Below are 25,096 nucleotides of genomic sequence, written 5' to 3' on the forward strand. Positions count from 1 at the left end.
CCCCCTTTTTTTACAAAACCACGGAAGCGGTTTTTAGTGCAAGCTGGCACGCTGAATGCTCTGCGCTGCTTCCGACACTCATCGTAAGTGTCGGGAGCAACGCAGAGCGTTTAGGACACCGGCCAGCACTAAAAACCAGGAGGGGGAGGGTTGGGTATATGCAGAAATGGCTTTTAAAATGATCTTACCTACAAATAAATATTTAATTTATATACACTAAACTTTAATAGTAAAAGTTGTTGAAACATCCTTTAAAGACCAGGTGATTTGTGAATGACCCATCGATCCATGGGTAGAAACATAGAAACATAGAATATGACAGCAGAAAAGGGCCGACGGCCCAACAAGTCTGCCCATTTGAGAACCCTCCCTCCAACTAAGTCTGCCCACTCAAGGACCCTTCCTCCCTGGAGTATCTATCGATTGAGCAGAACTCTGTAGTCCTCCCACCTGTTTGTCCCATCGACTCTTGAAGTCGAGCACGCTACTGGCCTCGACGACCTGGCGGGGAAGATCATTCCATCGATCAATCATCCGTTTGGTGAAGAAGTATTTCCTGGTGTCACCATGAAATCTTCCCCCCTTAAGTTTTAGTGGATGCCCTCTTGTCGCCGTGGGACCCTTTAGAAAAAAGATTTCCTCCTCCACTTTGATGTGGCCCATGATGTATTTAAATGTTTCTATCATGTCCCCCCTTTCTCTGCGCTCTTCAAGAGAATATAAGCGCAATCTGGTTAGATGTTCTTCATATGGGATGTCTTTAAGTCCTGAGACCATCCTATTGGCCATTCTCTGTATCGACTCCATCCTCTTCACATCCTTTTGATAATGTGGCCTCCAAAACTGGACACAGTACTCCAGGTGAGGTCTCACCGTGGATCTGTATAACGGTAGTATGACTTCCGGTTTTCGGCTGATAAAGCTCCTTCTGATGCAACCCAGCATTTGTCAGGCCTTCGCTGAAGCTTTCTCCACCTGATTAGCAGCTTTCATATCTTCCCGGATGAGAACTCCCAAGTCCCTTTCTGCAGTAGTTCTTGTTAAGTTTTCACCGTTTAAGGTGTATGTTTTGCGTGGATTTCCACTCCCAAGGTACATTACTTTACATTTCTTGGTATTAAAGTTTAGTTGCCAAGTACTGGACCATTTTTCCAATACAAGCAGATCTTGCTCCATAGTGTTGGGCCTGGTTTCACTATCAGGTTCTGAGGCCCTGCCCACAACGCTGCATAGTTTAGCGTTGTCGGCAAATAGTGTAATTACTTGGCTCACATTATCTTCCTTCATTATTTCTATTTTCTATTTCTTTGATTTTTGATCTTGGAAATCCTCTATAATAAAACCCTAAGCGCGCATGCACACTTAGGTTTTCTGATCGCTGCTGCTGTGCTGTGTCCCTCCGTGCCGAATTCCATTTTGAAACACGGAGGCAGGGAACACACCGATAACTCTCCCCTCCCGCCCTCCCTCACCAACCGCTGCCGATGGCGCTGCTCCTCTTCAAAGCAGCCTACTGAGGATCGCGGCCAGTTGTAGCGAACCTTGCAGGCCGCTCTGCACCTCGATAGCACGTTCCCTCTGATGTACGCAATCACATCAGAGGGAACGTGCTACTGAGATGCAGAGCAGCCTGCGAGGTTCGCTACAGCCGACCGCTATCCTCAGTAGGCTGCTTTAAAGAAGAGGAGGGCAGACGCAAACGACAAGGAAGCCGCATGCTGGACAGGAGGAGCAGGGAAGAGGGACAGGGGGAGCAGGGAAGAGGTGCTGCTGGACAGGGGGAGCAGGTAAGGGGTGCTGCTGGACAGGGGGAGCAGGGAAGAGGGACAGGGAGAGCAGATAAGGGGTGCTGCTGGACAGGGGGAGCAGGGAAGAGGGACAGGGGGAGCAAGTAAGGAGTGCTGCTAGACAGGGGGAGCAGGGAAGAGGTGCTGCTGGACAGGGGAGATGTAAAACAAAGGGAGAAGGGCTGCTGCTGGACAGGGGGAGCAGGGAAGAGGTGCTGCTGGACAGGGAGAGCAGGTAAGGGGTGCTGCTGGACAGGAGGAGCAGGAAAGATGGACAGGGGGAGCAGATAAGGGGTGCTGCTGGACAGAGGGAACAGGATTGAGGGACAGGGGAGAGCAGATAAGGGGTACTGCTGGGCAAGGGGAGCAGGGAAGAGGGACAGGGGAAGCAAGTAAGGAGTGCTGCTAGACAGGGGGAGCAGGGAAGAGGTGCTGCTAGACAGGGGAGACGTAAAACAAAGGGAGAAAGGCTGCTGCTGGACAGGGGGAGCAGGGAAGAGGGACAGGGGGATCAGGGAAGGGGTGCTGCTGGACAGGGGGAGCAGTGAAGGGGTGCTGCTGGATAGGGGGTAGGTAAAAGAAAGGGAGAAGGGCTACTGTTGGACAAGGGGAGCAAGTAAGGAGTGCTGCTGGACAGGGGGAGCAGGGAAGAGGGACAGGGGGAGCAGGTAAGGAGTGCTGCTTGGCAGCGGGAGCAGGGAAGAGGTGCTGCTGTACAGGGGGAGCAGGGAAGAGGGACGGGGGAGCAGGTAAGGAGTGCTGCTGGACAGGGGGAGCAGGGAAGAGATGCTGCTAGACCGGGGGGAGTAGTGAAGGGGTGCTGCTAGACAGGGGGGAGGTAAAAGAAAGGGAGAAGGGCTACTGCTGGACAGGGGGAACAGGCAAGGGGTGGTGGTGGACAGCTGAGGAAACAGAGAGACAGAAAGAAAGAAAGACCGACCGACAGACAGCAGCCAAGAAGAGAGGGAGAAAGAAAGAGAGACACACACATCTATTCTAGCACCCATTAATGTAATGGGCTTAAAGACTAGTGTATTATATGTTGTTATTTTAATCAGATCCTTTAGCTAGATTTTGAGCCTTCGGGACCGATAGGGTCGTTTTTCTCAAGTACCTAATTTCATTTTAGCTTATACTTTGTAAACCGCTTAGGTCAGTAAAATGCAGAAGCGCTAGATCAAATCTTAAATAAACATAAACATATATTTTAGACTCAATCATAATATTTGCCACTAACTTGTGAATCACTGTTTGAGAGAATTAGACACTGTGACTTGCCAGATTGGAAAATACTTTTTAAATAAATTCTTCCTAAGTTGTTGTTTAACGTATATTCAGTTTTTCCCTCCTTTATAAAGTGTGCGTTTCCCGTCTTTTCCCTCCTTCTCTGGAGATGCAACCTATTTTCCCCACCCTTCTCTTTAGAAAATTGCCAAATACATTGGGAATTGTGAAATGTATACTTTTTTTTTAATATTTAGAAATAACTAAACATACCACTATATCAGTGTCCCGCAAACTTTGTCGAGCCGCGGCACATTAAACGGAATGGCAGCAGCTCGAGGCACCGGTAAGTGCGTGGACGTCACTGTGATGACAACACATGCATGATGTCGACATCTGCGCATGTGCGAAGGCCAGTGGGGGGTGCCAGCAGGGAAGAGGCACAGAGAGGAAAGGTGCCGGCGCCGGCTGATTGCCTCTTGCCCGGCGTCTCTCCTCCTCCCCAGTGTGTCACAGCACACCTGAAATCTCCTCCATCTATCCTCCCTTGAAAAACTTTACACTTATGCTGATGACATCCTTGTCCACTTCGAGACCAACTCGAACCTCACTAACCTCTCCGAGAACATATCCTCATGTATATCGAACCTCCAAAACTGGGCCCTCACTGTTCAAAAGAAACAAAACGAGTCCAAATCAAAACTACTTTGGCTCGGGCCAATATTAGACCATTTACCCACCTCCATTCCACTGTCCTCCGGCCCCACACTACAGCTTGAGTTCTCAAGCAAAGTTCTGGGCATCATCGTGGACTCCTCACTATCCTTCAATGACCACCTCTACTCCCTGGTAAAAAAAAATGCTTCTTTAGCCTTCATATGCTGAGGAAAGTGAGTTCCTGTTTCCACCAAAAACACTTTGCTGTCCTTGTACAATCCATCATCCTCTCCAGATTAGACTACTGCAACTCTATCTACTTAAGCCTAACTAAGAAAAGCCTCCTCAGACTCCAGTAGATTCAGAATGCTGCGGCTAAGCTTATTTTCGCAAAAAGTAAATTTGATCACGTCTCACCACTTCTGTCCAAGCTTCACTGGCTTCCAATAATCTCCAGGGTCCACTTCAATGTGCCTGCCTAACTTTCAAGATCCTTCACGGCATTCTTCCTCCCGTTATTCCACTATCTTGGAATTCCTCTAATCCCAATTCCACCAGATCCTCCCAAAAATTAAAACTATTCTTCCCGTCTATAAAAGGTATATCCCTCCCCTTTAGAATCACTGAGCTCTGGAACAACCTTACATTCCTTCTCCGAAATTCGAGCTCCCTCCAACTCTTCCGAAAACATCTGAAAACTTGGCTTTTCTCAAAAATGTAACACCTCCCCCCTCTCTGGAACCCTAAACCCTCTATTCCTCCTTTACTCTTAATCCACAACCATCCTTTGGAGTTCCATTCTATCTTAGTCCTGTAAACCGTGCCGAGCTCTATGATCGTGGAGAAGATGCGGTATACAAATCTAAGGTTTAGTTTAGTTTAGTTAGGAAGCGCACAGTTTGAGATACCCTGCACGATATAATGAAAAAGACAGAGCATCTGTTCTTCCTTCTAGCATGTATACAGACCAGATCATGCAGATCAGGGGTATCCAACCTGCGGCCCCGTGAAATATTTTCTGCGGCCCAGGTCGAGGGAGATGCAGTGTTTTCCTCTGCTGCCCCCGGGTGTTTACCGTCTTGCCGGCTCCCTCCTCTGTCTTGCTGCAGCGTTTGCGCGGCCCCAGAAACATATTTTTCGGCCAATGCAGCCTAGGGAAGCCAAAAGGTTGGGCACCCCTGATTTTGTAGATAATTCTTATTTTGATTAACCATACCGTCTTCTTTGTACGTTGATTGCGGAACCCAGTAGCAGTTGAAGGGCTTCCCCCTTTCCTCAAGCCAACAATATCGTTCTCCATGTGTGGAATGGCACTGACATTCCCCTGGAGATTATATGAAAATAAGTATGATTGAGCTTGCGATGGAAGGTTTACAGTGCCAGCAGGAAGCTAAGCTAACATTTGGTGGATATGTTTTGTCATTGAATGAATACATCTGTCTTGAGTTCCCAACAGGATGGAATAGACTTTGAAGCATCTGTGCTGGGGTTGACCTTTATGCATCCCCTGCCCTCTGCATAATCTGTATTGGCTCAGAGCTCATATCTCTTCCCTGTGGATGAATATGAAAATGATAGGGCTTTGCTTACAGCATCTGCAAAAAAAAAAAGACAAAACCTATTTTTGATAGAGCAGGGACAGCGCAGAAGACACACATATCTTGGGATTGCTGTGACGGGACTGACAGAAACCCTGTGCTGAGTGATAAATCCTGCTCCAGGCTCTGACAGCCCATGACGGTTTTCAATGTTTGGCTCTTTGGTTGGGTTTTTTTACGCACACAAGCTCAATGGCTGGAGAACAGGAGAGCTTGGGTTAGGGAAATGGCAGCTACTTTCTGTGTCACTCGTGGTGCTTCTAGAATATTCAAAACAAAGCTTCGTTAGGCTTTTTTTTTATCGCTGGACGCGGCTGCATTGGCTCCGACGCTCATAGGAATTCTATGAGTGTCGGTGCTAATACTGCCACGCCCAGCGATAATGAAGTCTAATGCGATTTCGTAAAAGGAGCCATAAATGTAATCTTAAGGGACCAAGGGAGGAAATTTGAACTACCTGTAATCCATTACCGTTAACCCAGGTTATTAGTAATTGGGTCTTGTCGCATAAAATGTGGTAAGACATCCCAACTTAATGGTAGACCACCACACAGATAAACTCACCCCAAAGGCATTTTCTTTTTTTTTCTTTTTTTTTGGGGGGGGGGTTTGAAAAGATACATTTTTGCACGAGTGAACAATAATAGATACTATTGCTGAAATAGCTCAATAGGGCACACTATTTTTCAGGGGAGCATCTGTTGATGTGGAGGGGTATAATCGAAAGGAATGTCTAAGTCCGTTTTCGTCTAGGTCGCAAGTCGTCCAAAGTAAAAAAAAAACATTTTCGAAAAATACTTCCCAATTTTTTTTCGTTTCGAAAATTGTCTAATTAAACATCCTGCCAATCTGATCGTCCAAGTCGCTAAATCGTCCATCTTTATACCACATTTTCATCCAAGTCCATAACGCCTAGAACAAGCCCTGTTGGATGTGGGAGGAGTCTACAAAGTGATGGACTGAACACCCAGACATGGCATCTAAATAGTGGGGTACCTTACAGGGCACTGCTGTGAACTTCAAAAAAAGAGTGCCATGGCTTCTCCTCACTATAGCTCCCTTATAGGTCATGGTGAGTCCCCCCAAACCACTTCCGTAATCCACTAGACCCACTTATCTACCACCCTAATAGCCCTTATGACTGCAGGAGTCACTTATATGCCAGTAAAAAGGGTTTTGGGGAGTGCACATGTTTAAGTATCAATGCAGTGATTACGTGGGCTTATGGGCATGGGTCCTCCTCTCCATGGGTCCCTAACCCACCCCCAAGACGGCTTAAGACGCCTCTGTGCAGCACGACTAGGCTTTCCTATGCCAGGCTGCCAGGTGATGATGTTCTAGAGGCACAATTTTCAAGGTGTGATTAATATTTTTATGGGGGGGAGGGGTCAGTGATCACTGGGGTAGTGTGTGGGGGTCTGTGTTATGTGTTTGCAGTGCTTATCTGGTGACTTTAGGTGAGTTTTTGTGACTTAGACCATGTTTTAAATGGTCTAATTCATAACGTCCAAGTTCCGCCTAGGCTCTGTTGTAAAACTTTCGGTTATACATGCTGTATAAGTCTAAGCCGGCCCACGTCCTGCCCAATTCCCATCCTTGACACTCCTTATGACATGCCCCATTTAGCTATGGTCGTTCAGCGGCACTATGAAGGCCTAGGTCATTTATAAACATGTCCAAAACCCGTTTCGATTATCGGCACTAGGATGTATTTTGACAATGTTCGTCCAAGTGTCGACTTAGGCCGGGTTTTTGATGTTTTTCTCTTTCGATTATGAGCCCCATACTCTATAGTGCACATTAGTGATCAACATTGAATATTATTAAGCACTGTTGATTTTGTTAGGTGCCATCAACTCATGCCCAAGTCCTAGTGACTTGATGAATTGCAGATCTTAAAAGAAATTGGTTTTGTGCTGGTCCGGAAAAGTCCTCCAGTGTCATCCCCATGGTTGTTTTCAACGTGTCCAGCCATCTGATCGCAGGCCGCCTTCTTCACCTGGTTCCTTTGATCTTCCCAAACACGAAGTCCTTCTCCAGTGATCTCTCTCTTCTGACGGTGTGACCAAAAGAAGAGAGTCGTAACTTCATCATTTGGGCTTCGAGTGACGTAGCCGGGTCGATCTCTTCCAGAATCGATTTGTCAGTTCTTCTGGCGGTCCACGGCATGCCTAAAATCCTTTTCCAGCACCCAAGCTCAAATGAGTCAATCTTCTTTCTGTCTTGTTTCCATAGCGTCCGGCTTTCGCATCCGTAAGTGACCACAGAGAAAATGAGTGTGTGGACAAGTCTGGTCTTCGTTTGGAGTGTTGCCACTTTGCCTCTGAATATTTTGTCGAGAGTCTTCATTGAAGAGTGACCAGGAGATAGAACAGAAGTTCTAAAACTCAAAATCTTCATTATTTTCCATGTTCATGATCTTTGTCTTCTTTATGTTCAGTTTAGAGAATGACACAGGGGTAAAAAATCTGTCCCCATCACTGCCCCGTCACTGGACCACCATCCCCTTCACTGCCCTGTCCCCGTTCCCACCATCCCCTTCGCATCCACCCTTCCCTCTTGCCACTTCACTGCCCTTCAGCGACCCAAGAATCTCCCTCCCTCCCCCTTACCTTTGCGGTGCTTTAGTAAAGAAATTTACTGAAGCTGACGGAAACTGCCTGCCTGTGCCTGCAGTTGCGTGTGTGTGGTCAGAAGCTTCTCCTCTGACACAACCGGAAGTTGCGTCAGAGGAGTGGAAAGGGTAGATGTGAATCACTTATTTACTCTTTCAAAAAATAGTAGTACTAGGGGGAATGCGATGAAGCTACTAAGTAGTAGATTTAAAATGTAGCCCGAGAGCTTGTCTCGATGGGCGTAAGGTAACATGGGGCTGGGAGACCCGTGTGTCGCCCATGAAGATAAGCAGGCAGTTGGGGGGGGGGGGGGGGAGGGATGAGCTTTAGTAGAGAGGTAGGTAGGGGATTGGTTAGGGGATTTTTCCCGCTGTAAGGTGGGTAGGTGATTGGTAGAGGCAGGGAGGAACAGGGCGGGGGCGAGGTCTTAAAGCTGTGGCCAAATATTTATTCCAGGGTCCTTTGGGCGGCTTTTTCCCGCCCGCCCGCCCGTGAGGTATGGTGGTGTTAGTAGCTCGGGAGGGCGGGTCTCCCGAGCTACTGGGTGCTGGGACTCATCCGGCGATTAGCGGTGGGTCGGCTGGGAGCCGTGCTTTGGGGGGTCAGGTGACCCGGTTAAAGGTGCATGTGGTCATGCCACCCCTCAGAATCTTGCTGTATGGCGGGGTCGAGGGCAATATCTTGCAATGGTAGCTCGGGAGGAGTTTGGTGATGTTGTTACTTTATGATTAATTTGTTAATGGATGTTTCATATATGCAGATTTATCAACCGATTGCCCTCTTCGTTCGACGACCGAAAAGCTCCTTACAGTCCCTTCACTAAAAATCATAGGCACTAGAAGGCATGATATGTTCTCTGTAATGGCCACCCAATTGTGGAATGCCCTACCCCATTACATCAGAGAAGAAAAAGACCTCAGTCAATTTAAGAAACTTTTAAAAAGCCGTCTTTTTAAAGACGCATTTAATATTTAATTTTTAATATATAACTCTTAACCCCCTTTTAGATACAAATATTAGGGCTCGAATTTCTTACCCTGACCTATTGTTTCATCCCTTTTTTCTCTCTCTCCATAAGCCATAAACATGTAACTTTACCCCTTTATCCTCATGTTCCATGTACGTCTTAAAATTGTTTGTCCCAAGACTTGTGTCTGTTATTTATTCATTGTAACCCGCTTTTATGAAATTGTTAATTGCTTAGTAAATCGAATAAGCGATCCATCAAATATGAATAAAAACCTGAAACCTGAAACCTTAAGCTATTTGGTTAAATATTATGGATCAATAAATAGAGCTGTGGCTATTTCTCCCATATCTGAGCGTGTGTTTAATTTCTTAATTAAAAGGGTTTAGGGTTGGGGGTGGTTAAGGGAGACAAACAGGGACTATCCAGATCCCGCTCTTAAAGAAACCAGAGAAAATATTTCTTCCTTCAACATGCTTATCTCTGACCTGAAGAAGAAAGAAAACCTTCAAAAGCTAATCTAACCATACTCTAGTTCAGGGGTGTCAAAGTCCCTCCTCGAGGGCCGAAACCAGTTGGGTTTTCAGGATTTCCCCAATGAATATGCATGAGATCCATTTACATGCACTGCTTTCATTGTATGCTAATAGATCTCATGCATATTCATTGGGGAAATCCTGAAAACCCGACTGGATTGCGGCCCTCAAGGACCGACTTTGACCCCTGTGCTCTAGTTAGTCCAATAAAAAAGGTATCACTTTCCCCCTATGATCCCTCCCGTGAGCTCTGTTCAGTTGGTAAGTCCCTCCTAGTCTTTGCCCTTCTCTTCAACTGCCAACTCCAGACTCAGTCCCTTCTGCCTTGCTGCACCATATGCTTGGAACAACCTGCTCGAATCCCTACGGCGGACTCCTTCTCTGGCAGTGTTCAAGGTCCAGTTAAAAGCCCACCTCTAGGACAGTGCTTTCGACTCCTAACTCCTCTAACCTTGGATTCTGCATCCCCAACCCTATATGTCATGCCTGCCTGTCCAAGCTAGATTGTAAGCTCTTCTAAGCAGGGACTGTCCCTAAATGTCAAAATGTACAGCGCTGCGTACGCCTTTCAGCGCTATATTAGTAGATTAGTAGCGGTCGTAGTAGAAGCACTTGGATTCTTGTTTTGTTTTATTTATTTTTATTTCTACATATTATCTTTACTCAATATGTAATTAAAAACTCTGGAATTCATGGTCAGAGAAGTGGTGAAAGCAGTTAGCTTAGCAGGGTTTAAAAAAGGTTTGGATAAATTTTGTGCTAAAGAGAGATCTGTTCCATGGAACCAACAGCAATAGAGAATAGAGATTGCACTGATGGAATTGATAAGTGGTGCATGCTCAGGAAATGTCACCATCAGGAACAGGAGAACTGAAAGGCCAATGGCCAACATGGCAGACAGTGAAGAGCACTGGGTTCGACAAATGGCAAAAGTGACTATGAGAGAGACACAGAGAGAAGGAAGGAAGAAAGAAATGAAGCTGAAGACAGAATATAAAATCTTCCAATTCCTTACTAAATTTAGTCATCCCTGCAAAATCTGCCTTCTCTTTTAATTCCAATTAGTTTGACATCTCTTAAACACATACACCTTCCCCTTTGCCGCGTGCTCTTTCTTCCCTTCCGCCTATCCCAGGGGTAGGCAATTCCGGTCCTCGACAGCCGGAGCCAGGTCAAGTTTTTAGGATATCCACAATGAATATGTATGAGATAGATTTGCATGCACTGCCTCCTTGAGATGCAAATCTATCTCATGCATATTTATTGTGGATATCCTGAAAACCCGACCGGGCTCCGGCTCTCGAGGACCGGAATTGCCTACCCCTGGCCTATCCAACTCAACCTTCTGGCTTCTAGGCATCAGAGCGACACCTGGTGGTTGTCCAATAAACGTCAGCAATCTTTTTTTTTTTTACTCAAGGCAGTTGCTGCAATAAAATAAAGTGAGAAATGCAAAAAGATGTTTCTGGCGATTCTCTCAAGGCAAAATAAACTCTGTGGAGTGACGATGTTCCTAAATGGACTTTATTTGAAAGTAGAGAATGACACGGTGACAAAATTCATCACCGTTCCCGTCCCCGCGGATAACCGCGGGAAACCATCTTCATGTCAATCTTTAAGGAGAGAGGGAAGAATCAGAGTATGAATGGCCACAACCAGTGACCCTCAAGCTTTGCTTTGAAGAACTGCTGGTGTAGAAGGACCGAGGTTGAAACAGACACTACAGAATGACAGTCTCTGGTATCCAGAGCAGATATTGTGATGTCATAATGCCTCATTCCACCAGTGCCTAAGAGCCAATCACATCAGTGATGTCACAATGGCTTCATTATCCTTGGCTCCCATAAGAATCAGAGTATGAATGGCCACAGCCACTGACCCGCAAGCTTTGCTTTGAAGAATGCTGGTGTAGAAGGACTGAGGTTGAAACAGACACTACAGAATGACAGTCTCTGGTATCCAGAGCAGATATTGTGATGTCATAATGCCTCATTCCACCAGTGCCTAAGAGCCAATCACATCAGTGATGTCACAATGGCTTCATTATCCTTGGCTCCCATAAGAATAAGAGTATGAATGGCCACAACCACTGACCCGCAAGCTTTGCTTTGAAGAAGGACTGAGGTTGAAATAGACACTAGAAAATGACATGGGTTTATTTCCCGCGGTTATCCACGGGGACGGGAGAGGTGATGAATTTTGTCACCGTGTCATTCTCTATTTGAAAGTGTCAAAGTTCCAAAGGTACACTGAAAGTGAGAAATGCAAAAAGATGTTTCTGGCGATTCTCTCAAGGCAACCAGAAAAAAAAGGTTTTGTGTGGAAGGACAGATATATGATTTTCATCTAACACTGCTAGTCCAACAGTTACATGCTGGCAATCTGCAGCTGTCCCATTGATTGAGAGCAGGCTTCCATGGCAACCCATTGTCACGCCGCTGACCTCAAGGCCAACCTGCAGTTGGTCATTGGACTTTGCGGATTGATGGCTGTTCAGAGCTTTTACCGCTTTCTGTTTGATTTTGCTTCATCTCCACTGCTGTCAAATCCTGCAACTTTGCTTGATTACTCATTCATCGCAGCCGGGAAAATGAGGAATTAAGTATGAGGCTAAAAAAAAGTCTGTTTCCTGACCAATATTTTTTTATTTCTGTCATTGGCAATGATAAATAGACAAGCCAATGGAAGATATCCATTTAAACGGTTTCCTGTACCAATAATATTATTTTCTCCATTTGACCTGTTAAAAAAAGTAACGTCAACTAACCCCCCTCTTTTACTAAGGGGCGCTATGCTTTTTAGCGCATGGTAAATATTAGCGCCCGCTAAATGCTGATGCGTGCATGTTATCCTATGGACGCGTTAGTGGTTAGCGCGCGTGTTGATTTTGTGCGCACAAAATCCGCTCTAAAACGCATAACGCGCCTTTGTAAAAGAGGGCCTAACTGTTTACTGCCTGAATTAAATATCGCTTTCAAAATTGGGAAGTGATATTCTGCAACATAGCTAGAACAGTGAAAATGGACTGATACGTTGACTCCCTGTTTTACTAAGATACGCTAAGGGGCTCATAATCGAAAGAGAAAAGCGTCCAAAAACCGGCCTAATCAAAAATCAAAAACGTCCAAGTACCGATAAAAAAAAACGGGTTTTGGACGTACAGTGGTGCCTCGCATAACAGACGCCTCGCACAGCGAACGCTGCGCACAACGAACTTCAGGTCTTGCTTCCCACAACGAACTTCGTTTCACACAACGAAGTCGCCCGAGCTGCATCGCTTAACTGCCCTCTCTCCGCCTGGCTCCCTGTGCAGTGGCGCTACATATTTTAAACCCCCCTGCCGCCGCTGCTGCATATTTTTAAGCCTCTGCCGCCACCGCATATTTTTAAACCTCCCCCCGCCGCCACATATTTTTTAAAAAAAGCCACCACTGCTGCAACTTTAATCTCACCCGCTCACTCGAACTGGTGGTCTAGCAAATTTCCCAGCCAGAAGCGCAGACAGAGATCAAGAGCAAGCCTTCTGTGCTACTGCCTGGGCCTGCGCTGATCTCTGAATGGCTGCAATCAGCTCTCGCGGGACTCACAAGAACTAACTGCAGCCAGCTCTCGCAGGACTCACAAGAACTAACTGCAGCCATTCGGAGATCGGCATGGGCCCACACAGGCGTGCAGAGGAATTGCTCCTGATCTCTGCGCTTCTGGCCTGTACGCCACTGGCTGGGAAAGATGGGAGGAATTAAAAAAGGTACTGGGGAGTATGTGGGGGGTGATTATAATACACAGCAAGGATCAACAAAACCCCTGTCTCCCCTCCCCTTCACATATATCCCCTCTATATCATGCTAACAGCTCTAACAAGATAAATTTATCTTTTTTTATGTCATCTTAGCATATTTTATGCTACAGAACGAATTATTTTTTTTAACATGTATTGTTATGGGAAAACGCGTTTCACATAACGAACTTTTCGCATAACAAACTTGCTCCTGGAACGAATTAAGTTCGTTGTGTGAGGCACCACTGTATTTAAAAACGACTTAGACCTTCACAGTACCGCTGAACGACCATAGCTAAACGGGGCGTTTCAGGAGGGCGGGATTTGGGCAGGATGTGGACAGGCCTAGACTTAGTCGTACTGTATGTATAACCGAAAGTTATACAGCACAGCATAGACGGAACTCGGACGTTGTGACTTAGACCATTTAAAACATGATCTAAGTCACAAAAACCCACCTAAAGTCACCAGATAAGCACTGCAGACACAAACTACAGACCCCCACACACTACTCCAGTGATCACCAACCCTCCCAACCCCATAAAAATCGCAATCACACCTTTAAAATTCAGCCTCCAGACCATCATCACCTGGCAGCCTGGCATAAGAAAGCCTAGTTGACCTGCACAGAGGCCGCTTAAGTCGTCTTGGGGGTGGGTTAGGGACTCATGGAGAGGAGGACCCATGCCCATAAGCCCCTGTAATCACTGCATTGCTGGTTAAACGTGCACTCCCCTAAACTCCCGCCCCCCAAATACTTATGTACTGCCCTATAAGTGGCTTCTGCAGCCATAAGGGCTATTGGGGAGGTAGATAAGTGGGTCTAGGGGATTGTGGAGGTGGTTTGGGAGGCTCACCATTATCTATAAGGGAGCTGTAGTGAGATGAAGACATGGCACCCCTTTTGTGAAGTTCACAGCAGTGCCCTGTAAGGTACCCCACTATTTAGGTGCCATGTCTGGTTGTCCAGTCCATCACTTTATAGACCCCCTCCCACGCCCAAAAGGTCTGTTTCTAGGCTTTTTTACCCTGGACGAAAAGTTAGACGAAAATGTGGTATAAAGATGGACGATTTAGCAGCTTGGACGATCAGATCGGCAGGACGTATAGTTAGACGATTTTCGAAATGGAAAAAAATTTGGACGTATTTTTTGAAAATGTGTCCCAAGCTGTTTTTTTTTTACTTTGGACGACTTGCAACTTGGACGAAAATGGACTTAGATATTCCTTTCGATTATGCCCCTCCACGCGTTTAAGCGCGTGTTTTGCGTGCCACAAGCGCTACAGGCTAACGCATCCATAGACGAACATGCACGCGTTAGCATTTAGCACGTGGTTCGCGTGCGCTAAAAAGCATAGCGCAGCTTAGTAAACGGAGCCTTGAATCAACTCAAGAAATTTTCAAAAGTTCTGGCTTTAAGGGAATGAGTGAAAGGTTTTGAAATCCTGAAGTGACACAAGTCTTTTTTATTTTAAAAAAATATATATATATATACATATTTTAATATTTGAAAAACTTGTCATGGAAATTTCTGGAGAACTAGCGCAGTTGTTAAAGCTACAGCTTCAGTACCCTAAGGTTATGGGTTGAAACCCACACTGCTCCTTGTGACCCTAGCCAAGTCACTTAACCCCCTCCTTTTATTTATTTATTTATTTTACAAACTGTGGGAGTGGATTTTAGCACAAGTTGGCACGCTGAATGCTCTGCACTTATCCTGACGTCATAGGAACGGCAGTAGCGCAGAGCATTCAGCACACCGGCCTGCGCTAAAAACTGCTTTCACGTTTTTGTAAAAGGTGAGGGGGATTAATCCTCTCTTTCCCCTGGTACATTATATAGATTGTGAGCCCACCAGAACAGATAGGGAAAAATGCTTAAGTACTTGAATAAATTCATGTAAACCGTTCTGAGTTCCCCTGGGAGAACGGTATAGAAAATGGAATAAATAAATAGTGTGAAAAGTTTCTGCCTCTGATAGCCAGAGCTTGTATTGTGACATCATAATGCCTCATTCCACCAATAAGAGCCAACCTCATCAGTGATGTCACAATGGCTGGATTGTCCTACACTTGGCTCACTTTTGCTACATTTCTATTTCTAGAGTGGTGCAGTGGTTAGAGCTACAGCCGCAGCACCCTGAAGTTGTCAGTTCAAACCCACACTGCTCATTATGACCCTGGGCAAGTCACTTAACCCCCTTTCCCTCAGGTACATTAGATAGATTGTGAGCCCACCGGGACAGACAGGGAAAAATGCTTGAGCACTTGAATAAATTCATGTAAACCGTTCTGAGTTCCCTTGGGAGAATGGTATAGAAAATTGAATAAATAAATTTTAGCATGATTTACTGAGATTTTGGGGCAAAAAATATGGCCCCAAAAGGGGGGTCTTGGTTTATATTCAGTTCAGCAACCACCTGCTTCCCTCCCAAACCTGTTGCAGGCCTGCCATAAGACCTGGTGGTCCAGCAGTGGACCAGGAAGGATCTCTCCCGCCTCGTGTCCCGGCCAACTCGTGTCCCTCGTGTCCCGGCCAACTTAAAACAAGTCTCACCTTCCTCCCACTTCCCCCATTAGTAAAAAAAAATAGAGTACCTTTAAAATCTCTGGTGATCAAGCAGTGAACCAGGGCAGGAGCGATAGTCCTATACTTCTGCCCTGTGCAGAACGGCTATCTGAATAACAAAAAATAAACAGAAAATACAAGAAGTAAAATTTCATCAGTAAAATAAGGTGAATGGAAAAAAAAACACCTTAAAACACATAACACAAGTGACATTAATTCTAAATTAAAAGCTTGGGAGAAATCTTTCAATTTCTTTCTTATGGACATTATTATGACGCCTCCTTCAAAGCCACTTTAGTCAAACAAATCAGTGTACCGTTTCCTGGTTTCAGGGGCACTATAGGCCTGATTCTCTTTATGCCGCCAATCTCGGCAGCTGCCAATCACATGCCAACCATGCATTGGTATCCTATGGAGAATCGTGTCTAGTTTTCTCACTGATGCCTTAGAAGCATTTAAGGCCTCTGTCTCTTGCCTACACAGACACGCAGGGTCGGTTACCGATGCCCAAGGCCACTTTCGAGGGAACCATGCCCATGGGCATCTGTAAGCATCTCAAGTAGAGAATGAGACGGGGACAAATTTTTTCCCGTCCCCGCAGGAACTCATTTTCCTGTCCCATCCCGCTGAGTTCTTTTCCTGTCCTTGCCCCATTCTTGCAAGCTCCGCCCTCATCTGCACAAGCCTCAAACACTTTCACATCATAAGTAGCAACATTCTAGAGCTGAGATTGTGATGTCATAATGCCTCATTCCACCAATGCCTAAGCTCTGTCTTCGTCTGCACAAGCCTCAAGCACTTTCACATCATAAGTAGCAACATTCTAGAGCTGAGATTGTGATGTCATAATGCCTCATTCCACCAATGCCTAAGCTCTGTCTTCGTCTGCACAAGCCTCAAGCACTTTCACATCATAAGTAGCAACATTCTAGAGCTGAGATTGTGATGTCATAATGCCTCATTCCACCAATGCCTAAGCTCCATCCTCATCTGCACAAGCCTCAAACACTTGAAAATCATAAATGTTCGAGGCTTGTGTGGTTAAAGCAGAGCTTACAAAAATGGGGCAGGGATGGGGACAGCGACATAAGTGTCGTGGACGGAAATTTGGTTCCTGCAGGGACGGGGGACAAATTGGTCCCCGTGTCATTCTCTAGTCTCTTCGTGTCTTCGAAGACATGTGACATATGCCTACAATGTAGGCGTTCTTCCCCCATCCCCTTATTTTTTTTAAACGCGCATTTGCAGAATCAGGCCCTATGTCTCCAGACAACACACACGAAAACGTTTTAAACTCAGAGGATGAACCAGCCAAATTTCTGCCTCTGGTCTCTTAAATGTATTCATCGATCAGTAAGGGCTCCTTTTACGAAGGCGCGGTAGCGGTTTAACGTGCGTAATAGCTCGCGCTAAACTGCCGGCCGTGCTATCCGCTACCGCCTCCTCTTGAGCAGGTGGTAGTTTTCCGGCTAGCGCAGGGTTTAGCGCGTGATGAAGAGCCATGCGCGTTTAACCCGCTAACGCGCCTTCGTAAAAGGAGCCCTAAGTCTCCTACTTACGAGTGTACGCTAAAATACAAATAATGATTGGGATGCCCAATTGATTTGCATGTGATTCTTAAAAATCCTAGAGCGCGCTTAATGGCTCTGATACTAAAGTGTGAGGACTTTTTTGGGGGGGACACCGCATGTTAACGGCAGTGAACACAAAGGGACACGCTCATTCTCTACCCTGCATCTATGGCACAGGCTTTACGGTTCATAATCATTCGCGCGCGGGACTTCGGCACGCCGACGTTGCTGCGCAGACAAATCGGCGCAAGACCCCAGCGCGCCGCCTAAAAAGTTACTTGTAAAGAGCTCCGACGCGGGATGTAAGTGGGGAACCCTCCCAGTTAATTTCATACTCTTAGTGCTGCTGTTGGGGGGGGGGTTGGAACCCTCCATTATAGAGTAAACTTAACTTTTTCCCAATTTTTTAGGAAAAAGTTAAGTTTTATCTATAATGGGGGGGGGGGTTGCACCCCCCTACACCCCCCCCCAATGGCAGCGCGAAGAGTATGAAGTAAATAGGGAGGCTGGGGGTTCCCTTCCACCCCTGTCGAAGCTCTTTATAAGTAACATTTTTTGGCGGCGTGCTGGGGTCTTGCGCCGAATTGTCTGCACTGCAATGTCGGCGCGCCGAAGTCTCACGCGCTTGTGTCCCGTCACCGGCTTTGCACATGTCACAGGGCACCATTTAACATGCAATGTACTGTGACGTGGGCTTGCTTTAAATAAATTAATAAAAAACAACAAAGAACTGCTCCTGGTTTTTCTATCGTATTTTTCCTTAAAACGCTTATTTGCTACTTGTTTAAAGCTTCCTATTGTACTATTCAGCAACAGATAAAAATATGATCAAGCTGCTTTAAGTGATCTGAAAATCACTAGCCAAATTCAGGTTGAGTGCTGAGTGCTCAAATTGCAGTAATTACGGGTCAACCACTGCTTCTGTACATAGCGCAGGCGAACCGATTCATCCTCGCCGCAGCATCTTCCCTCCGGAGATTAAAGAGATGAATGCAGCAGAGCGGAAAGGATTCGGCAGTACCACACTCGCGTAGCCGCCTATGAATTTCAATCTCAGTAGCTACGGTGGGGCAAACGTGGGGGATTTGGGCTGTGAAACGGAGGACACAAGGGACCTTGTTCAAAAAGGGCATTTAGAAACATAGAAGATGACGGCAGAAAAGGGCTCCAGCCCATCAAGTCTGCCCACTCTGCTTACCCACCCCCTGTCTATGCCCTAATGACCCAATTTCCTTATCTTGACCCTCGTAGGGATCCCACATGGGTATCCCATTTATTCTTAAAGTCTGGCACGCTGTCTGCCTCGATCACCTGCACTGGAAGCTTGTTCCAATGATCAACACTCTCTCCTCCTCTCCCTATTGGCTAAGGCTCTTAACATTTGCATCTCCTCTTCCTATAGGCTAAGGCTCTTTACACCTGCATTGTGATGTCATAGAACTTTCTGATTATAGAAACATAGAAACATAGAAGATGACGGCAGAAAAGGGCTACAGCCCATCAAGTCTGCCCACTCTGCTTACCCACCCCCTGTCTATGCCCTAATGACCCAATTTCCTTATCTTGACCCTCGTAGGGATCCCACATGGGTATCCCATTTATTCTTAAAGTCTGGCACGCTGTCTGCCTCGATCACCTGCGCTGGAAGCTTGTTCCAATGATCAACCACTCTCTCTGTGAAGAAATATTTTCTGGTGTCGCCATGAAATTTTCCGCCCCTGAGTTTGAGCGGGTGCCCTCTTGTGGCCGAGGGTCCCTTGAGAAAGAAAATATCATCTTTTTTCCCCCCCCACAGGGGATTGCGCGGCAAAAAGTTCCTAAGAGTTAAAAACAAGAGGACAAAAGAAAGGAATATTAATTAGCGCGAGATGGAACAGTAAATAATGCAGTGAAGTGAAGCACAAATTTCTGAGAGACAAATAGGTGACCAAGACTGTAGAATGAAGACAAATGTGGTCTAATGATGAATTTGATGGTTTTTTATTGCTCGCGGTTTCTGCCTCATAAAATATGAGCAATGAAAAGCAGTGGAAGCCTTTGTGCATAATTATTAAGTAATAATGAGAAATAAAGAGACACAAAACAAAAAAAAAACAGCTCGCCGACTTTGAGTCATTATCATAGATGCTTATAGCGTCTGCCAATATTCGGTGGATGAATATTTCAACGCAGCCCGAGACTGTTGCTATTTCTCTCTTGTCCAACCTAGGGTTACGAGACACCCGGGAAAACCCGGACAGGTCCTCTTTTTAGGGCAGTGGTTCCCAACCCTGTCCTGGAGAACCGCCAGGCCAGTTGGTTTTTCAGGATTGCCCTGAGAATTTAGACTAGAGAGTTGCGCGGGGACAGAAATCCCATCCATCCCCGCCCGTCCCCATTAGGATCCTCTCCGTCCCCACCCGCTCCCGCCAGGATCCTCTCCGTCCCCACCCTTCCCCGTCAGGATCCGCTCCGTCCCCACCCTTCCCGGTCAGGATCCTCTAGGTCCCCGCCAGTGCTCCCTCTAAGCAGGCGGGTGTTGTGAGCAAAATTTTTTTCGCTGTGCGCTAGGCGCCAGCAAGTTATGAGCCAACTCGCCCGATTCTCCTCTCGCCGCCCTGCCATCTGCCGTACGCCGTGCGCTGTGATGTGAAACTTGTGCGCTGCGATGTAATATTTTGTGCGCCAGCGCACGCCAGCGCAGCTTAGAGGGAACACTGGTCCCCGCCCGTCCCCGCCCGTATCCTCCCCATCCCCGCCAGGATCCTCCTTGTCCCCACCCGTCCCCGTCAGGATCCTCTCCGTCCCCACCCATCCCCGCCAGGATCCTCTCCGTCCCCACCCTTCCCCGTCACGATCCTCTCCGTCCACACCCGTCCCCGCAAGGAATTACCTCCATCCCTGCCCGTCCCCATAAAAAGCAGCAATTACTTCTGACAGGATCATCAATTCCAGTTTCTTTTGTGTTTGCGCTGCTGTTTTCCTTGTGGAATCTCTTTGGTGGAACCCTTTTTTTGTTTTCTGTTCAGGTAATTAACTTATAAACCCCCTCTTTTACTAAGGCTGACGTGTCCATTATATTATATGGACGAACCCTGCTTCCAAAGCTTTCCATCCCCGTGGGAGTCCCGTGGGCCAGAGGGGGGTCCCTGTGGGAGTCCCGTGGGTTAGGGGGGGAATTCCCGCGGGACCCCCGGGATTCCCGTTCCCGTGCAGACCTCTAGGACGGAGAGGATCCTGATAGCGACAGGTGGGGACGGAGAGGATCCTGGCGGGGACGTGTGTGGACGGAGAGGATCCTGGCGGGGACGGGTGGGGACAAGGAGGATCCTGGCGGGGACGTGTGGGGACGGAGAGGATCCTGGCGGGGACGGGTGGGATTTCTGTCCCCGCGCAACTTTCTAGTGTCGACTTGGGCCGATTTTTAGGCGTGTTTAAGTTTCGATTATGAGCCCCCTAGCTATGTTCTGGACGCATAAGTACCTCCCAGTCACATGGAAATCTGTTAACTAGTGTAAGAAAATCCGTATTTTGGAAAATAGTCATTTTACTGAACAATGTGAGAAAGAATGTCTACGGAAAAGTTGAACTGCTATTTAGTTATTTCGATTTCTATCCCGTTCTCCCAGAAGCTCAGAGTAAGGAGTAAGAAACAGGGTAAACAAGGAAATCCTTTTCATCTTGCATTCATATATGCTGGCATTACATTTGAGGTATATTTATTTCATTGGTCTATTTCGTAGTTGCTTATTATCTTTGCCATGCAGGCTTTAGGTTCACGCCAGTTCTTTCGGGGCTCAGATTTTAGCACACCACACCAAAGGCTTCAATTAACCAAAGTCTGGAAACTTCTAGCTTCTAGGAGAGAGAGAATAAACAAATTCAGACAAACACAAGGGGAAAAGATATGTAGTTTATTATGGTTAGTGGCACGGAACAAAATGTCTCCTCTGACTCAGAAAATTAAGAAGTGCAAAAGAATGCCCAAGGAAAACACATCAAGGACGCCCTCGTAGGGTTTGGGCATCTCTGTTGGCGGAATAGTTTTAAACACGCGCCAGAAAAGTGTTTGGGTTTTTATTTCCCTCCAATTCCACTTCCCGCAGTGCTGCTGGTTCTGTGTGACGGTTCGCTGGGAAAAGCAGTTCACGCCACTGAGCTTTTAAAAGGTGCTATTTAACCCTTCTTTCTCTGAGCGAGGACCATAAAGGAAAGAAAAAAAAAACCAAACAAACTCTAATTAATTGAACTGCAGGAGTGTGTTCACAGTGCAGAAGCACCCCAGTGAATTACATTCCCTTTTTTAAAAATTGTGGTTTTCGTACGGAGGTATATTTAATTGGCTTTTTGTGTTCAGTAACACAATAAATGGCGGCAGATAAAGACTTGCATGGTCCATCCAGTTGAACTAACTTCCTGTTCCTGCTTAGCTGCAGCTGCCATAGAGACAGAGGAGACTGAACCAGCTATTTCTTACATGTGCTTTCTATGCTAAGAATGCAAATAATACCTGCAGCTGACATGGAACCTGGTATCCTCTTTCAGTTTCACTTTGACGACAAACTTTCTTACCATGATCACATAAGTACCACTGTTAAATCATGTTTCTATAGACTTCGCTTAATTCGTTCAATTTCTAAATTTCTGGAACCTAAATCGTTAAATATTCTACTTCATTCATTAATCATTGCTAAACTTGACTACCGTATTTCACTATTCTCAAATATTACACAAAAAGAAAAGAAACGCTTACAAATTATTCAAAATACCCCAGTCGAGCTCATCCATAGAGGTAGGAAATTTGAGCATGTTACTCCTTTTTTGATTAAATCTCATTGGCTGCCCATTAATCATCGTATTACCTATAAAATTTTACTATTAACATTCAAAACTCTTAATACTAATGAACCTCTATTCATTAGTAAAGTTGTTATCAGTGGCGTACCTAGCATGTGTGACACCCGGGGTCCATCATTTTTTGGCACCCCCCCCCCATCTGTACGAAAAACATGATTTTTAGTAACAAGCCACACGTCACACATGAGTACCTAGGAAAAGGCAGCATCTTACATACTGCAGTGAGAAGTACAACAGCAATACACCCATTGTAAAACTAAACAAGTCAGACTAGTACAGATCAATCCTGCAGTCAATCCTAACAGAAAACCATGTCTTTCGAACACACAGAACACAGAAAACACCTTCGCCTAGTATGGAATGTCATCACAAACTTACCCCTCCCCCTTTTACAAAACTGTAGTGTGGATTTTAGCCACGGTGGTAACAGCTCTGACGTTCATAGAATTCTGAGCATCAGAGCTGCTACCACCACGGCTGGCGCTAAAAAACGCTCCACAGTTTTGTAAAAGGGGGCGATAGAAATACATAGACAAAGGTTAAATTGAACCAGCAAGAAGCTGGACTCTGCATATAATGCAATACCACAGAAACAGTGACACATGTCTCCTAAAGCAATAAATAAATAGAAAATTTTTGTTCTACCTTTGTCTTCTCTGGTTTCTGTTTTCCTCATCTTCTTGTTACTCTCTTCCTGCCATCCACTGTCTGCCATCTCTCTGCCCCTATATGGCATCTTCTCTCCTTCTATGCCCCTTCCAGAAACTGTATGTCTCCCCCTTCCATCTCTCCTTTCACCCCCATTGGTCTGGTATCTGTCTCCTCTCCTTCCCCCCTGCTCTGGCATCTCTCTCTCTCCGCTCCCTTCCTCCGGTTCTTCCCTGGTCTTCCTTCTCAATTTATTTTCTGCCTTTGTCTACATTCTTTTTTACTATTCAGTCCTCAATTTCCCTCTTTCACTGTGTCTACCTATAGCTTGCCACCTCTTTCCCTCACCCCTTCCAGTAACTAACTCTATCCTCTTCCCTCAATCCTGCATGTGCCCTTTTTTTCTTTCTCCTCCCCACTTCCTTCCAGCATCTGCTCCCCCTTTCCCTCACACTTCCATTCAGCAGCTGTCCTTCCTCTCCCCCACACTTCCATTCAATGTCTGTTTCCCTCTCTCTACCCCTTCCATCTACTGTTCACCCTCTATCTCGCCCCTTCCATTCACTGCCCTCTGTGCTTTTTCTATCCAGTGTGCACCCTTTCTCTCTCTCTCTCTCTTCCATATGGCATCTTCCCTCTTTTTATGCTCCTTCCATAAACTATCTATCCCGTGCCCCTTCTCTCCTTTGTACATGATTGATTTCAACTCTGTCACCTCTCCGTTTTTCTCTCTCTGTCACCACCCCCTCCCCTATGCTCTGGCATCTCTCTCTTCTCCTTTCTTTCCTTCCCACCTCACGGTCTGGCATCATCCCTTCCATGATTCCCGGCATCTCCTCCTTCCTTTCCCCCTTCCTTTTCCCTTGATCTGGTATACCTTCCTCCTTCCCTCCATGCCCTGGGTCTCTTCTTCCCTCCAAGCCCTGGCATCTCCTTTCATTCCCTCCAGTTGGGTAGAGCAACACTCTCCCCAATTCTCTCCCCCTCTGCTCCCTTTCCTCCTTCTGCCACCCAAGGCCTGGTATCCTGAACTTCTTCGGGCAGCAGCAGCAGCATTCACAATTCACTGCTGTTGCCGGCTTCAGGCCTTCCTCTCTGTCCGGTCCTGTCTTCATGAAAACAGGAAGTAGGAAGGACCCGGCAGAGAAGAAGGCCTGAAGTCGGCAACAGCAGCGAATTGTAAACGCTGCTGCTGCCCGAAGAAGATAATGGCACCAGCTCTTGGAGCACCCGAGGCAGACCACTTCTCTACCCTCCCAGCTGAACTCCCGCTGTCCCTCCCATCTCTCCCCCCCAAGTGAACCTTTCCAACCCTCCCAGCTAGAGCAGCAAACCTCCCTCCAGTAGCGTCGGCTGCTTCGCGGCTTTCTCCTGCCGGTGCAGCGTCGCTGATGATGTCATCAGTGACGCGGCAGAGAGAGGAGAAAGCTGCGAAGCAGCCGACGCTACTGGAGGGAGGTTTGCTGCTCTCGCTAGGAGGGTGGGAGCGTGATAGGAACCGGGCTAGCTGTGCACCCCCCTAAGGCTGTACCCGGGGCGGACCGTCCCCCCCCCCGCCCCTCCCTTGGTACACCACTGGTTCTTATCCCATATAATACTTCATGTTCCCTCCGTTCAACTAATCAAAAATTACTAGTAATTCCATCTTTAAAAATCATTGGAACCCGTCGACAAGATATATTTTCAGTAACAGCTCCACAACTTTGGAATTCCTTACCTTTACAACTGAGAGATGAAAGTAATCTTGACAATTTTAAAAAGAACTTAAAGAGCTTTTTATTCACAGATGCTTTTAACCTGTAAATTGCTTCTTTAGACCTTTTTCCTTCAACCGTTTCCTTGATATTATCTATTGTTCTTTTTTGCATTTTTTATTTAGTTTTTTGTTTTGTTTGCTTGTTTTGTTTTATAATTTATTATTTTGTTAAACTACATATTTTTAATACTTTGTTAAAATTATATGTTATTTTATTTATTGTAATTCGCTTAGAAAAACTTTAATTAAGCGTTTAATCAAGAATAAATAAAACTTGAAACTTGAAACTTCACGGGAGAGGGAGGGGTCAGCATCCACTGGGAGATCATGGGTTTGTTATGCTTTAATTCAGAAGTGCCCACACTTTTTGGGCTTGCGAGCTACTTTTAAAATGACCAAGTCAAAATGATCTACCAACAATAAAATTTTAAAAAACACAAAGCACACTGTACGCAGAGAAAATGTTAATTATCATTTATATTCCGGGGGTTTTCAAAGAGGTCAAGATGACTTTATGCAGTGTCAGCTCAGTAATAACTATACAAAAACAGACA

Source organism: Geotrypetes seraphini, chromosome 7 (assembly GCF_902459505.1).
Source record: "Geotrypetes seraphini chromosome 7, aGeoSer1.1, whole genome shotgun sequence".
Lineage (NCBI taxonomy): Eukaryota > Metazoa > Chordata > Amphibia > Gymnophiona > Dermophiidae > Geotrypetes > Geotrypetes seraphini.